This window comes from Eupeodes corollae, chromosome 1 (genome assembly GCF_945859685.1).
Source record: "Eupeodes corollae chromosome 1, idEupCoro1.1, whole genome shotgun sequence".
Lineage (NCBI taxonomy): Eukaryota > Metazoa > Arthropoda > Insecta > Diptera > Syrphidae > Eupeodes > Eupeodes corollae.
In genome coordinates this window covers 127,047,839-127,066,073 of record NC_079147.1, presented here as the reverse complement: position 1 = coordinate 127,066,073, position 18,235 = coordinate 127,047,839, and positions in this window count along the sequence as shown.

Genomic DNA, 18,235 nt, shown 5'->3' with positions numbered 1-18,235 from the left:
AATGCAGATTCCGAACAAACGCGTGGAATTGGAAGAATACGTTGCAACGCACTCTTACAATTTCAGTTAGATGCGCTCGCCTCGTTTCACCAACGCCCTAGCGAGAGAACTTCGTTCGAGTGACATAGCCCCACCAAACAACAGAAACCTGACAAATACAGAAATTGACCAACATTTACAACAGATGGACGAAACAATAGAACGAACGACGACTGACAGACCCACACGACTTGGAGGTAAGGACACTGAAGTCGTCAATAAAAATGTCAATCTGTTGATTAAGGAGAACTACAGGCTATCAATTAACAAGTACTGGGACCGAAAGATCCGGTCAGTTAATTCTAGTGACCCTAGTATGTTCCCTAAAATCAACAAGATATTCAGGAAAAAGAACGATAATGACCTTCCGTGTCTTAAACTCCAAAGAACTGAAGAGAACAGAGACATACTCATGATATCGCAAATAGATCCAGAGGTAGCCATATTTGACGATGACTATTACATAATTGAAGATCCGAAGAAAAAAGTGGAGGCGGTGGGAGCTACTTTCCAGCAAGTGTACAAGGTGAATGTTAGCATTCGCCCCAACCACGACCTGGAAAACAGAGCCCTACTTAATCACTTTTACCTTCGAAATGAAATAACACAATGGGGATCTAAGAACCGCGGTTTCATGCGGTTCAATGACGATTCCTTGGCAAACGCCGAGAAAACGGGACCAAGTCCCTTCTTAGTGACGAAGGTTGAGCTTCAGCTCATCTTCAATTCAATAAAAAACTAAAAGTCAGCAGGCGTCGATGGTATATCCAACGTTGTACTAAGACATTTACCGATGTATGCAATTGACATTTACACCACGCTCTTCAATAATGCACTGAATAATGCATATTATCCAGTCAATGGAAGATTGCTGTGGTTCATCCTCTCCCGAAAAAGAGAAAGAACAACTTCAACCCGTCAAATCTTCGGTCGATAAGTCTTCTTCCGAGCATCAGCAAAGTTTTCGAAAAGATCATTAAAAGGGCTCTGACAGAATGGTCTTCAAGATCTGATAAGTTGTCTTACAGAGGCAATTGCGTACGCCGACGATCTAATTGCGTACAGAACGGCCCGAAAGGTTGAGGTTATTAGAATTCTCTTGCAGCGTGATTTCGACAAGATTCAGCGATATTGCGACGACTGGAAACTGAAAATAAATGTCCAGAAGTCAGAGACAATTCTGTTCCGGACTCCGTTGGCTAGGGCCACGAGGGACACGTGTAAGAATTGGCGCAAGATGGTTATCGTTGATCTTCACGGGCAGCCATTAGCGAGCAAAAGTGTAGTGAAGTACCTCGGTATCTGGTTAGATCAGTATTTATATTTCGACAGACATGTAAATGCTGCTCTGACCAGGGCCAGAGGAGCCTTCGCTCTGACGAAACGGCTGTTTTTTAGCAGTCGGCTTGACCCCAGAGTGAAGGTAATTTGCTACATGGCCCTCATACGGCCAATGATCGTGTATGGTTGTCCTGTGTGGTTCAACGTTGCCCCTTCCAAGATGGAGAAGTTTCGGGTGTTCGAACGGCAGTGTTTACGACGCTGTACCGGCTTATATCGAACAGCCGAATCTTCTTATGTGCATTACTATTCCAACGAGGTCCTGTAAAACGGGGCTCGAATCAACAGAATTGACAATTTCGTGATAAAACTCGTTCGAGGTCACATTGCAAGAGCTATGTCTTCGACCAACAATTTAATTTTCGGGGTGTTCTATCCGAACGACGAGTATTTTGAGAGTGCACGCTTGAGAGGCTTCATTCCACCAGAGGCATTCCTCTTTTTAGACAAATGCGGTCTGATACAGGATAGATTGGCAGTTCCGTTAATCTACCACGTCAGACGAAGAACCGTGGTTAGGCGACTCCCGTACAGTCGGGACGTCATGGCACAAGGCGGAGCGGAGCTCCTTCGGTTCAGTAGGGCTGTGTCCGAACGGGACCGAACTGATAGGGTGAAGCAGGAGAACCAGTTTTGGTGGCTTCAATCGGCACTTGATATTGGGTAGTTGTGATGGGGTTTTAAGCCTTGGCCGGCTTACATACTTGTTTTATAGTTTTAGGGTTTAGTTTTAAGTAGAATAGGCATGGTGGCACAAAAAGAAATAGAAAAAAAAAACAATAAAAAAAAATACAAAAAAAAAATTTAAAAAAAGAACATTAAGAACAATAAAAAAAAGAAAACATGGAATAAAAATAAAAAAAAAAAATACAACAAAATATGAAAAATAAAAAGGTTAGATAGTTAGATTTGCTGCTGTGGTTGTTCTAGTTTTAAGTAGTTTATAGGTAGAATAGGTAGTTTAAGTTAGTTTTAAGTTTTATTTAAGGACCTTATTTTAAGTAGTTTGTAAGTAAAAAATAAATAAAAAAGGTTATTGATATTAGTTTTCTTTCAAAATTTTCTAATAAAAACAAAACAAATAAAATTTAAACTGAAGTAAAATAGATCTTAAGGCCGAAAGGCATTAGTAATTAGTGTTATAGTTTAGCTTAGAGTGTCCGTATGGGACCATTAAGTTAGTTATAAGTTATGGGTAATTAGGCTAGTTTTATGAATTTTTGTCTAGCTTTAAGATAGGTTTAAGAATGAATTAATAAAAACGAATTAAAAAAAAAAAAAAAAAAGTGCGTTGGACTGTCATGCAAGGGGTCTTGGGTTCAATCCCTGCCTGTGCCACCTTAATTTAAAAAATTAATTTTCGCGGGTACTGCCTCTTGCGAGGAATTGACAAATCCTTCAAGAGTAATTCTTGTCATGAAAAAGTGCTTTATCAAACTAGCCGTTCGGATTCGGCCTAAAATTGTAGGTCCCCTCCATTCCTGACAACAGTACTCGCATACAGGAATGGTTGAGAGTTGTAAGCCACTAGGCCCTGGTTCACAACGGACTGTTGCGCCACCCCATTTGATTTGATTTTGAAACTGTTTATCGATAGATTTAAATTTAAATAAGGTGGGATTAAAATTATTGTTTATTTTTTGTTCTGTAATAGTTAAATGCTAATTTTGTTTTTTACTAACAACTAACACATGATGAGCCTCTGATCGTAGTTTGATGCTTGCTATAAGCTTACTACTTTTTGAAAGTCTGAAGTGTAAAAAAACCCTCGTGGAAAATCCAGAGGCTTGCGAAAAGTTGATGAAAGACCATTAAAAGTGCTTACCCTTTGCCTTTGATAGAACAAATTTTGAGTCAGAAAACCCAGCAAACTTCAGCTCAGAGAAAGCATAGCGTTACTGAGCTTGAGTTCTAAGATTTATCTGGTCGTTTAACAAGATGGTCCCTTAAGCTGCAAGGTTATAATTTCTCGATTGAACACCGACGTGGTTCCGAAAATATTGTTCCCGATACACTGTCCCGTCCAAATGTAAATGAAGTCTCTACAATTATGTCTTTTGAAAGTAGTACAAATTTAGATTCTGAACATTTTAACTCTGATGATGATCGAAAACTAAGACAAAATATCCTTGAATATCAACAAAAGCTACCATCGTTCTGAAGCCTGAGAAGATTCTGAAAATTGATCTACACTATGGAAGTTATGGATACATTCCCAAATGACAAATGACTTAATGGACCGATTTCATAGTCCAGGCATTCATAAATTGCTAGAGCAATAAAAAAAGCATTTTTATTAGTCGAAAATGAGTTCTGATGTCAGAAATTTTGTGAATTAATTGTGACACATGTAAAGAGTCTAAGGCTCCCAATAAAGTTTTGAGTGCTCAAGTGGGAGACAAACAAAAATCCGAAAGAAAATTCCAGAAATTGTTGATGGATATAAAGGACCTTTACCTATCTCAAAATCTGGAAATATTGCTATTTTTATAACGTAAGACCATTTTTCAAAAATTACCTCTTTTTATACCAGCCAAAAATATGACCTCGAAAAAATTCGTAGATTACCTAGAAAAAATTGTTTTAAGTATCTTTAGTATACCAGAAGATGTTATGAAAGATAATGGATCCCAATTTAAAAGTGATATCTTTAACAACTTTCTTAAGAGATATGGAATTCATCATACCTATACATCTGAATGGGTGAAGCGCTCGATAATTGCTGGTATTCGATCTTACTTAGGCAACGAGCAAACCTGTTGGTATGAACAACTCCATCTCATAGCGTCTGCTCTTCGTAGTTCATACCATCACCCAAATTCCTAAAGTGTAAATCTATCCGAAAGGTCGGCGACAGTTTATACGAACTTGAAGACGATAATGGCAAAACAGCTGTATATCACACCAAAGATATAAGAAACTAATTTCAAAGCCTTTGTGTTTTCCATTTGAAGTAACATGCTATTCCGATAACAAATAAATTTTTGTACCACTAATAACTTCCAAGCACGTCGCTAGTATTAATTATGTTTGCTTCTTAAACCATTTTTTTTTAGTTCTGAAGGAAAAAACACCCCAAACTAGCATTTTACCTTACTCAATGCATTCTCTTCTAATGTGTACACCCATATATAAGAATTTAGAAACAAGTGCACAAAGGAAAATCAAAGCAACGGTTAAATCGCGGAATTCTTATTAGTTAAGAGGGAGATGGGAGCATTTTTGGCAAAATTGAAAATAATTCAATATCGTGCTCTTATAGTTGGTTAAGAACATTAAAACAAAAAAACAAAAAAGCATTCATTGATAAAACCTCTTATTATGTTTTAAGAATAAGAAACTTTGCAGGCTAACGATTTTCTTGGGAAATAGGACTATTAAGCCTAAAGGGAATTTGAAGTTTTTTCGCCCATGTACAATTTTATTTCGCGTTTTGAGTTTTTGCAATATAGTGCTTGTGAGATCATATAGATGTCGTATTCGGGTATACTCAGTTATCTTAATTAAAACATTCTTATGCATTACTACTTTTCTGGCTTTCTTCACGTTTTTTATTTTAGTAGAAATAAAATACCTATAAATCAATTTGATTAAATATTTTTAAATCTTTATCTAAGATCAAACGAAATTAAACTTAAACTTTTAATAGATAAAAAAAAATGAATTTTGATTAAAGTTTTGTAAAGTAGGGTACACACCTATCAAGTTTCGAGTTAATTTACTTGGGCCATTCAATAACTTTTTTTTGTATGTGCAAACTAATTATTTCAATGGAATTATTTTGTGGATCAACAGATCTTGTTGAATTTAAATCAATAGTGTGACAAAACGTTGATTCAATTCAAACATCAACTTCTACAAATCAGACTCAACAACGAAATCCTTCTTCATGTTAATAAGGTCTCAGCAATAAGACAAAAACGGTCACCAATTGATTTCATTGGAACGGTGACCAACGAACTGTGTGGAATACTTGATTAAAGATTCTCTGACAATTATAAGGATACAATAGCAACGGCAAACGAAAATGAAAAACAGTTTAAAAATTTACAAACGAAAAAATGGGTACGAAAACCTGAAATTGTTTTCCTCAGCAGATCATAATGCAAATTCTAAGTCGACTCAGAGCATATTACTTGAGATGTTGCTCTCAACACATACTTGAAAGTTGATGATTCCTGGAGAGAGCCAACAGCAACATACGTATTCGTATTTCATTGAATTTCGGCATTGTATTGTATTAATTTTTATCCAGCATTTATTTATTTGAAAAGTTCAGTAAGCGAATTGTCAACTTTAAACTAACCTTTATTACTAAAACTCGACAACAAATGCTACACGATTAAACGAACTTGGTACCACCTTTCATGGCACTACTAATTCCATGAAAAGGGAGCATTATATTATACTAGCTTTATATCTATCTTACTCTTTAACGTTTAACTATTGAACACCGGAAATGTAGCCAGATACATTAAATCTACCATTTTGAGTAAACACACTAGCAAGTTAAGTTAAGTAAATACAGATAGGAGAACAGACTTAAGGGTAAGAATGAGTTCAGATAAAAAAACAGAGAAGGATTAGGGGTGTCAACGGGTTTGGTTCAAAATGAAGATGATAAAGAAAAATACTTAGGGGTGAAAATTAGTTTAGCTCAGAAGAGGGAAGCCATTTTGGCCCTTTTCTGTTCTTCCTGTCTATTAACGACGTTTCGTCATGTCTACGGTCAAGTAAAGTTCTCATTTTTGCTGATGACATGAAAATTTTTAAGATTATAGAGTTTTACTTTTTGGTGTGGCAAAAATAGCCTTGCTAAAATAACTAAAAAACGAGTAGTTAGTGTTTTTGATTATTGTATATCACAACAAAAACTCTGTCGCGTCTCCACATTTTAAGATTTAGGTGTTTATTTTAGTTCCAACCTAGAGGTTACACATCACATTAATTTTATTGTCAATAAGGCAAGTTCTATGCTTGGTTTTATAAAACGCAGGGCAAAGGAGCTCAATCCCTATGTTACTGTTTCTTTGTACAATTGCCATGTTCGTCCTTATCTTGAATATGCATCGCAAGTTTGGACTCCTTATTACGAAATTTATAGAAAACGAATTGAATCAATTCAGCATATTTTCATTCGCTTTGCCCTTAAGGGTCTTCCTTGTTAAGATACTAATGATCTCGTCCCTATGAACATGGTATTCAGCTTCTTCAATTGCAAGCTCTTCATCAAAGACGTGTTAATAATGATTTAACATTTCTTCATCAACTTATTAATGGTGAAATTGATGCACCTTATTTGCTGTCTCGTGTACATTTGAATTACCGACGTGGAACTCATCACCTACGTTCTTTTGTTTTTATACATATTGACTTCCATAGAACTAACTATGGGAAAAATGAAACTTTATGTCGAAAGAGGATTTTATATAACTTAAACTGTTCATCTATAGATTTAAATTTAAATAAGGGGGAATTAAAATCATTGTTTAGAACAAGTGCTCCACTATCGTAAACGTCTTTATTTTATCTTTTGTTGTTCTGTATTAATTCATGTTAAATGTTAATTATGTTTTGTATTTTGTGCGTATGTTAGGCTTTAAATGTATTATTATCGTACTAACAACTAACACATGAACTTATGATGAGCCTCTGATGGTAGTTTGAAGCTTGCTATAAGCTAACTTCTTTCTGAGATTCTGAAGTGTAAAAAAACACGAACAAACACCCCCAACAACAACAAAAACAATAACAACAAAAACAACACCAATACCAACAACAACAACAACAACAACAATAACAACAACAAGGATATTTGATCGCAACAGACGGCTCAACAGAGCTATTGATGCAAAATGCAATGTTTAGTGTTAATATTATTAAATTTATGAATTTATGAATCAATATATTTAAAAAAAAATTTGTACATACTATACCTGTTTTTTTTTAATAAACATTTACTTACTTACTTACAAAATTCTATTTGATAACCCTCCCTATATTAAATTTATCCAATTAGAATTCCCAGAAGAGGCTAATTACCTGGGTCTTAATTTAGACAAAAACTAAATTGGAAACGCTTTGCACAAGAAAGAGTCAAAAAAGCTACTGTAGCTCTCTTTTCTTCCAAAAAAACTATTCGCAATAAATGAGGCTGACAACCTTGAATCACGTATTGCTTAACACATCGGTAATCAGACCGATTTTTATGTACGGTGAAGCAGTATGGTGGGCTACTTTAGAGAAAGCTATAGACTGCGGCAAATTAAATAAAGTCAAACGTTTACCTTGCCTATGTATAAATGGATCTCTTCGCACGACCCCATCTGCGGCACTTCCTAACACCTCTTGATGTATTTATTAAACAAACACGTGTAAGCTTTACTATTCGCTTACGTAATGGTACTCACAACATAAACCTTTGCAAGCAGGCGATATCGTAGTAATCATTGACCAAAACAATGCGAGGAAGTCTTGGCCTAAAGGTAAAGTTTTCCAGGTTATTGCTGGAAAAGATGGTACCATACGGAGCGCAATTGTACAGACTCAAACAGTTGTTCAGCTTGTAGTCCTTGAGGTTCACCAGTTCGATGGAAGTGGTAAGCTGAATCCTAACCCAGTTACCGGGGGGAGTGTTAAGCGAACTTGGTACCACCTTTCATGGCACTACTATTATACAAGCTTAATATCTATCTCACTTTTAAACGTTTAACTATTGAAAAAGTTAAGTTGAGCTTATTTATCACATTAAAATCAGAGTAAAAAAAAATAACGCTTAAAGCAATTAAATAAAGAATAAAAGCAAAATTAAATTAATCTATTAATTAATAAACCGGAAACTAAACGTAAGAATAGAAATATGATTGAACTTCGGAGGCCGCCATGCTACGGCAAATTCTTTACACTGATCCAGCGATGCCAAGCTGCCTGAAAAATACAGACGGCTCCTGGAAAAATTCAAGAAATGAATTGCTAACAATCATATTCGATGACGTTTCAAAATAAGTCATCTACAAGGTCTGATCACAAGGGATAAGCTACATTGGGCTCTCAACAGCTTTAAACCATTTAAATCTGCAGTATCAGATAGAATAACACCACCCAAACCACATAAAGCTTCGGATGTATTGCACCAATCCTTGAGGCAATTTTTACCAGCTGTCTCTATCTGATCCATATTTCCTCGGCATGGAGAGAAGTTTAAGTTATTTTCATATACAAAGGAGGTAAATGCTCGCAAGTCAATCCTAAAAATCTACGACATAAGTCTATCATCATTCCTTCTTAGGTTAGGATTGATTGATATCACATCTAAAATCACATCTTCACTAACGTCTCTAAACGTAGAGAGTTTGCTTGGGGAGTAAGTTCATTTAATGCTGACTATCAGAATAATTAACTCAAAACTGGGCAACTGGGTTTCGTTTTAAAGTAATTGAAAGTATCTTAACACCTTAAAAGAACCCTTAGAAAATGCCTTAGACAGACTTATACTTTGGGATGATCGGTGTGGACTGGGTGTTGCACACACAAAACCGATTTGGTCTTGTTTTCGTGGAAATACAAAATTTTACGCAGAAGCAAGATCAATCTTGGGGTATGGAGCACAAGCCTGGGGGCGGGCAGCAGGAATACGATGAAATAGAAAAGGTCCAACAATATTTTCTAAAAAAAATCCATGAAGATACCAACTTAATCTGAAACCACTTTTTATTTGATCAATGAAAAAAATACTGTGTGTATATTAGTAAATATAATAATAACCAAAAACATGTACTGGGCTACACAGTGGACAAATAAGTAAGAAGGAAGACATACCCATGAGGTTGTTGGAAACAACAGATTATTTCAGTATGCAATTGATTTGGTTGACACGCAAATAATGGAAAGCGAACGGGATATGGCATTCCAAAGAGCGGAAGCGTCAACATCACATGGGCTGTGCAATGCCCTAAACTATACTGAAGGGAGAAGATATTTTCAGGAAGAAAGAAACACGTCAGAAATAGGTTGGATTTTCAAAGCAAGAGGAGGACTTCTGTATTTTAACTGTACATTTTCAACAGGCAACAGAGAACTCAATGCTCCTTGTGTAACTTGAGAAAAGACGAACAATTTGTTCACTTTCTTCGAATATGCACTGTACTTAAAGAACTACGTCTTTTATATTTTGGGACAAGAGCACTCACTAGGGAAAATATATTGAACATCCTCAATATCGAAGAGAACTGGATTTCATTGGTAAAATACTACTCTCTAGCTATGAAATATCGAAATGCATTTATAAGAGAATATAATGGATAGAACAACAATAAGAACCAAAACAACAAATATAATGACAACAACAATAATAATAACAACAACACCAATAACAACAACAACACCAAGAACAACAATAACACCAACAACAACAACACCAACAACAACAACACCATCAAACACCAACGACACCAACAACACCAACAACAACAAAAACAACAACAACGACAACAACAACACCAAAAACAACAACAACACCAATAACAACAAAATTAACAACACCAACAAACATCAACAATTATAACAATTATAATAGTTTTTATAATTATTTTAATTTACTTCGTGTTATTTCGTTTGAAACAAAAGTTCTCCTGGTAAGGTGTTTAGTATTTTTGTTTTTCTCAAATTGTTCCCTTGTCCATGTGTGAATGCTTTTTTCTTTTAAATTATATTTCTTTGTCAGTTACCCCTACTTTCTTTGTTCGATTAAACTGATCCCACCTTTTTGTTTTTTTTCCAACTCATTTTTATCAACCCTTGCGTAGGACAGATAGCAAGAGGGTCAGTAGTTCCTTGACTATCAAAATGAGAAGAAGTAATAAATAGTTAATTAAATAAAGTGTATTTGTAGGGTTTGAAAATTAAGAAGGCAGTTTGCAGCTGTTTAAAATAACCAATCGGTAGCCCAGTGGAGGTGGTATTATTAGTTTCTTTTTCTCCAAATTTTCTAATAAATACAAAAATAAATAAAATTTACATGAAGTAAAATAGATCTTAGGGCTGAAAGGCATTAGTTTTAAGTATTATAGTTTAACTTAGAGTGTCCGTATAGGACCATTAAGTTAGTTGTAAGCTATGGATAATTAGGCTAGTTTTATGAATTTTTGTTTAGCTTTAAGATAGGTTTAAGAATGAATTAATAAAAATGAATTAAAAATTAAATGAAAATGTGGCGTTTATAGACAAAGCGAAGGGTCGTCGGAGGCAGAGTCAACGAGAAATATTATTGTTTTTTTTCACAATCGAGAAATTGTTGATTTCATCGATTGGGAAGAGAAGCAAATAGTGAAGGAAAAATAAGCGGGGCTATCAAAAGATACCTCTGCCAAAACTTCAGGCCATGTTACGGTGATGCCAGTTACAGTACCACAAGCAACAGCAACAACATCTGAGAACAGAGTACATGTCCAAAGTTGGAGATGAGAAGATAAAAGAGAACTGGTGCAGGCCCTGCAAGCCAAACTGGCAGCTATCAGCCAGTTCGAGCAAAACCTCAAAACAGCTAAAGGAGAAAATGGAGCCCCTCCTTAGTCGGTTAAAGCTGAACCAAAAGGAGCGCCGCGCCGCCAACAAGAGGGGGCTCAACGGCAACAGCAACAAAAACAACAGGAAAACAAAAAAAAGCAACAACAACCACAACAGCAACAACTACAGCAGCAACATCCACACAGCCAGCCCGCTTCCAAAATCTCAGGAGCGGAGCAATTTAAACAGGCACAGTCAGCAACAGCAGGCCCAATTGTTGAGGGCCCAACAACCTCAACAAAAGCCAAACAACGGCTACAAGAAGAGCCTAAACAGCCGCAGCAATAACCAATCCTAAAGCAGCAACAACAACAACAACAGCAGCAGAAACAGCAGCAGCAGAAACAGCAACAGCAGCAACACCAGAAACAACCACAGCCCAAGAAGTAAAAGGGCATAAGTTCTTGCACGGAACCGGAAGAGCTCTTAGCTGAGCTCCGTCAAAAAGCCACGGACGATCTCGATTTTATCGGGTTCAAGCCTTTCACCACGGTAAAGTCCAGACGAAGGGGTTATAGGCTGCCAATGTTCCACGTAACATTATCGCCCCAAAGCAGTTTTGATAGTGTGAAGAGAATCGAATCTCTCGACAATAAAGCTGAACACTGGGACACATTAAAAAGGCACGATGACATTTTACAATTTACGAAGTGCTAGAGGTTTGGCCATGCCAATGCCAACTGCAATATGCTGTTGCGCTGTGTCAGGTGCGGAAAAACCCTCATCGAAGGCGAATGCAAGCTGGGGAATGAGCGGGTTGAGGATTTGACCCTCCTCAAGTGTGTCCTTTGTGGAAACCAAGGGCACCCGGCTAACTATAGGGGTTGCCCTAAGGTCCAACAAATGAAACAGAAACAGGCCAGCCAAAAAGCCGAAAAAAGTCGAACAGTTCGACAGGCTCCAATACAAAAATTCGTAGATCCCAAATTTTCCTACGCCCAAATGGTGACAGGCAATGGGAACACGAGACAGGCTCCACCAACGGTTGCCCCAAAGGCCCCTGTGCCTAAGGCACCAGAGGTGCAGCCTGACATTGTAGCCTTGTTGTTGAGCATTCAAGGTCAACTAACAGGGCTGCAAAGTCAGATAAAGGAGCAAGGCAAAAGGGTAGATCATCTCTACTCTTTGTTGCCTGACCTGGCGCAATTTAGACAGTAATGGGCGCGCTGCCGGAGACGCGCTTAAAAGTCCTAGCTGTGAATGTAAATTCACTGATTAGGATTGAACGAAGAGCCAATATGTTCCAATTGTTGACAGACTACAGTCCCGATGTGTTTATGGCTAGCGAAACTAAGCTTAACCACAAACACAAATTGACTCATAAAAATTACTATATCGTAAGAAAAGACCGGCCCGACTCCACTCAAGGGGGCGGTGTCGCTCTCTTTATACGAAAAGGCATTAATTATAAAGTCATATCCAACAATGAATTGCGAAAGCTCAAGACGCTAGAGGTTTGCGTTGTATGCATCTCTCTTAGTCAAGGTAAGCGGATTTATATGATTGCGGCTTATGCGGCTGGAGCTCCGCAGGTTTTTTACTTTGCTTCAGAACTCGAGATTCTTTTTAGGGAACTGAAACTGAGCTTGGAAGAAAACTATTTCATCTTGGCCGGTGATTTGAACGCAAAACATAAAGATTGGGGAAATCAACATAATAATCATAGAGGTAACCATCTTTTTGATTTGATGAATATTTACAGCGTTGAATATGGCATCGACCTGCTTGCTACTGAAAAGCCATCGTTTCCAAGAAGTGGCCCCTTTCTGGATCTTTTGCTGTACGATACCAGACTGACAGTTAAACATAAAGTGGGTAATCACGCGCGAAACTGCTTACAGACAGTCGAGTACGACAGTGATCACTCCGGACTGGCTGCTGTAATGCAGATTCCGAACAAACGCGTGGAATTGGAAGAATACGTTGCAACGCACTCTTACAATTTCAGTTAGATGCGCTCGCCTCGTTTCACCAACGCCCTAGCGAGAGAACTTCGTTCGAGTGACATAGCCCCACCAAACAACAGAAACCTGACAAATACAGAAATTGACCAACATTTACAACAGATGGACGAAACAATAGAACGAACGACGACTGACAGACCCACACGACTTGGAGGTAAGGACACTGAAGTCGTCAATAAAAATGTCAATCTGTTGATTAAGGAGAACTACAGGCTATCAATTAACAAGTACTGGGACCGAAAGATCCGGTCAGTTAATTCTAGTGACCCTAGTATGTTCCCTAAAATCAACAAGATATTCAGGAAAAAGAACGATAATGACCTTCCGTGTCTTAAACTCCAAAGAACTGAAGAGAACAGAGACATACTCATGATATCGCAAATAGATCCAGAGGTAGCCATATTTGACGATGACTATTACATAATTGAAGATCCGAAGAAAAAAGTGGAGGCGGTGGGAGCTACTTTCCAGCAAGTGTACAAGGTGAATGTTAGCATTCGCCCCAACCACGACCTGGAAAACAGAGCCCTACTTAATCACTTTTACCTTCGAAATGAAATAACACAATGGGGATCTAAGAACCGCGGTTTCATGCGGTTCAATGACGATTCCTTGGCAAACGCCGAGAAAACGGGACCAAGTCCCTTCTTAGTGACGAAGGTTGAGCTTTAGCTCATCTTCAATTCAATAAAAAACTAAAAGTCAGCAGGCGTCGATGGTATATCCAACGTTGTACTAAGACATTTACCGATGTATGCAATTGACATTTACACCACGCTCTTCAATAATGCACTGAATAATGCATATTATCCAGTCAATGGAAGATTGCTGTGGTTCATCCTCTCCCGAAAAAGAGAAAGAACAACTTCAACCCGTCAAATCTTCGGTCGATAAGTCTTCTTCCGAGCATCAGCAAAGTTTTCGAAAAGATCATTAAAAGGGCTCTGACAGAATGGTCTTCAAGATCTGATAAGTTGTCTTACAGAGGCAATTGCGTACGCCGACGATCTAATTGCGTACAGAACGGCCCGAAAGGTTGAGGTTATTAGAATTCTCTTGCAGCGTGATTTCGACAAGATTCAGCGATATTGCGACGACTGGAAACTGAAAATAAATGTCCAGAAGTCAGAGACAATTCTGTTCCGGACTCCGTTGGCTAGGGCCACGAGGGACACGTGTAAGAATTGGCGCAAGATGGTTATCGTTGATCTTCACGGGCAGCCATTAGCGAGCAAAAGTGTAGTGAAGTACCTCGGTATCTGGTTAGATCAGTATTTATATTTCGACAGACATGTAAATGCTGCTCTGACCAGGGCCAGAGGAGCCTTCGCTCTGACGAAACGGCTGTTTTTTAGCAGTCGGCTTGACCCCAGAGTGAAGGTAATTTGCTACATGGCCCTCATACGGCCAATGATCGTGTATGGTTGTCCTGTGTGGTTCAACGTTGCCCCTTCCAAGATGGAGAAGTTTCGGGTGTTCGAACGGCAGTGTTTACGACGCTGTACCGGCTTATATCGAACAGCCGAATCTTCTTATGTGCATTACTATTCCAACGAGGTCCTGTAAAACGGGGCTCGAATCAACAGAATTGACAATTTCGTGATAAAACTCGTTCGAGGTCACATTGCAAGAGCTATGTCTTCGACCAACAATTTAATTTTCGGGGTGTTCTATCCGAACGACGAGTATTTTGAGAGTGCACGCTTGAGAGGCTTCATTCCACCAGAGGCATTCCTCTTTTTAGACAAATGCGGTCTGATACAGGATAGATTGGCAGTTCCGTTAATCTACCACGTCAGACGAAGAACCGTGGTTAGGCGACTCCCGTACAGTCGGGACGTCATGGCACAAGGCGGAGCGGAGCTCCTTCGGTTCAGTAGGGCTGTGTCCGAACGGGACCGAACTGATAGGGTGAAGCAGGAGAACCAGTTTTGGTGGCTTCAATCGGCACTTGATATTGGGTAGTTGTGATGGGGTTTTAAGCCTTGGCCGGCTTACATACTTGTTTTATAGTTTTAGGGTTTAGTTTTAAGTAGAATAGGCATGGTGGCACAAAAAGAAATAGAAAAAAAAACAATAAAAAAAAATACAAAAAAAAAATTTAAAAAAAGAACATTAAGAACAATAAAAAAAAGAAAACATGGAATAAAAATAAAAAAAAAAAATACAACAAAATATGAAAAATAAAAAGGTTAGATAGTTAGATTTGCTGCTGTGGTTGTTCTAGTTTTAAGTAGTTTATAGGTAGAATAGGTAGTTTAAGTTAGTTTTAAGTTTTATTTAAGGACCTTATTTTAAGTAGTTTGTAAGTAAAAAATAAATAAAAAAGGTTATTGATATTAGTTTTCTTTCAAAATTTTCTAATAAAAACAAAACAAATAAAATTTAAACTGAAGTAAAATAGATCTTAAGGCCGAAAGGCATTAGTAATTAGTGTTATAGTTTAGCTTAGAGTGTCCGTATGGGACCATTAAGTTAGTTATAAGTTATGGGTAATTAGGCTAGTTTTATGAATTTTTGTCTAGCTTTAAGATAGGTTTAAGAATGAATTAATAAAAACGAATTAAAAAAAAAAAAAAAAAAGTGCGTTGGACTGTCATGCAAGGGGTCTTGGGTTCAATCCCTGCCTGTGCCACCTTAATTTAAAAAATTAATTTTCGCGGGTACTGCCTCTTGCGAGGAATTGACAAATCCTTCAAGAGTAATTCTTGTCATGAAAAAGTGCTTTATCAAACTAGCCGTTCGGATTCGGCCTAAAATTGTAGGTCCCCTCCATTCCTGACAACAGTACTCGCATACAGGAATGGTTGAGAGTTGTAAGCCACTAGGCCCTGGTTCACAACGGACTGTTGCGCCACCCCATTTGATTTGATTTTGAAACTGTTTATCGATAGATTTAAATTTAAATAAGGTGGGATTAAAATTATTGTTTATTTTTTGTTCTGTAATAGTTAAATGCTAATTTTGTTTTTTACTAACAACTAACACATGATGAGCCTCTGATCGTAGTTTGATGCTTGCTATAAGCTTACTACTTTTTGAAAGTCTGAAGTGTAAAAAAATCCTCGTGGAAAATCCAGAGGCTTGCGAAAAGTTGATGAAAGACCATTAAAAGTGCTTACCCTTTGCCTTTGATAGAACAAATTTTGAGTCAGAAAACCCAGCAAACTTCAGCTCAGAGAAAGCATAGCGTTACTGAGCTTGAGTTCTAAGATTTATCTGGTCGTTTAACAAGATGGTCCCTTAAGCTGCAAGGTTATAATTTCTCGATTGAACACCGACGTGGTTCCGAAAATATTGTTCCCGATACACTGTCCCGTCCAAATGTAAATGAAGTCTCTACAATTATGTCTTTTGAAAGTAGTACAAATTTAGATTCTGAACATTTTAACTCTGATGATGATCGAAAACTAAGACAAAATATCCTTGAATATCAACAAAAGCTACCATCGTTCTGAAGCCTGAGAAGATTCTGAAAATTGATCTACACTATGGAAGTTATGGATACATTCCCAAATGACAAATGACTTAATGGACCGATTTCATAGTCCAGGCATTCATAAATTGCTAGAGCAATAAAAAAAGCATTTTTATTAGTCGAAAATGAGTTCTGATGTCAGAAATTTTGTGAATTAATTGTGACACATGTAAAGAGTCTAAGGCTCCCAATAAAGTTTTGAGTGCTCAAGTGGGAGACAAACAAAAATCCGAAAGAAAATTCCAGAAATTGTTGATGGATATAAAGGACCTTTACCTATCTCAAAATCTGGAAATATTGCTATTTTTATAACGTAAGACCATTTTTCAAAAATTACCTCTTTTTATACCAGCCAAAAATATGACCTCGAAAAAATTCGTAGATTACCTAGAAAAAATTGTTTTAAGTATCTTTAGTATACCAGAAGATGTTATGAAAGATAATGGATCCCAATTTAAAAGTGATATCTTTAACAACTTTCTTAAGAGATATGGAATTCATCATACCTATACATCTGAATGGGTGAAGCGCTCGATAATTGCTGGTATTCGATCTTACTTAGGCAACGAGCAAACCTGTTGGTATGAACAACTCCATCTCATAGCGTCTGCTCTTCGTAGTTCATACCATCACCCAAATTCCTAAAGTGTAAATCTATCCGAAAGGTCGGCGACAGTTTATACGAACTTGAAGACGATAATGGCAAAACAGCTGTATATCACACCAAAGATATAAGAAACTAATTTCAAAGCCTTTGTGTTTTCCATTTGAAGTAACATGCTATTCCGATAACAAATAAATTTTTGTACCACTAATAACTTCCAAGCACGTCGCTAGTATTAATTATGTTTGCTTCTTAAACCATTTTTTTTTAGTTCTGAAGGAAAAAACACCCCAAACTAGCATTTTACCTTACTCAATGCATTCTCTTCTAATGTGTACACCCATATATAAGAATTTAGAAACAAGTGCACAAAGGAAAATCAAAGCAACGGTTAAATCGCGGAATTCTTATTAGTTAAGAGGGAGATGGGAGCATTTTTGGCAAAATTGAAAATAATTCAATATCGTGCTCTTATAGTTGGTTAAGAACATTAAAACAAAAAAGCATTCATTGATAAAACCTCTTATTATGTTTTAAGAATAAGAAACTTTCCAGGCTTACGATTTTCTTGGGAAATAGGACTATTAAGCCTAAAGGGAATTTGAAGTTTTTTCGCCCATGTACAATTCTATTTCGCGTTTTGAGTTTTTGCAATATAGTGCTTGTGAGATCATATAGATGTCGTATTCGGGTATACTCAGTTATCTTAATTAAAACATTCTTATGCATTACTACTTTTCTGGCTTTCTTCACGTTTTTTATTTTAGTAGAAATAAAATACCTATAAATCAATTTGATTAAATATTTTTAAATCTTTATCTAAGATCAAACGAAATTAAACTTAAACTTTTAATAGATAAAAAAAAATGAATTTTGATTAAAGTTTTGTAAAGTAGGGTACACACCTATCAAGTTTCGAGTTAATTTACTTGGGCCATTCAATAACTTTTTTTTGTATGTGCAAACTAATTATTTCAATGGAATTATTTTGTGGATCAACAGATCTTGTTGAATTTAAATCAATAGTGTGACAAAACGTTGATTCAATTCAAACATCAACTTCTACAAATCAGACTCAACAACGAAATCCTTCTTCATGTTAATAAGGTCTCAGCAATAAGACAAAAACGGTCACCAATTGATTTCATTGGAACGGTGACCAACGAACTGTGTGGAATACTTGATTAAAGATTCTCTGACAATTATAAGGATACAATAGCAACGGCAAACGAAAATGAAAAACAG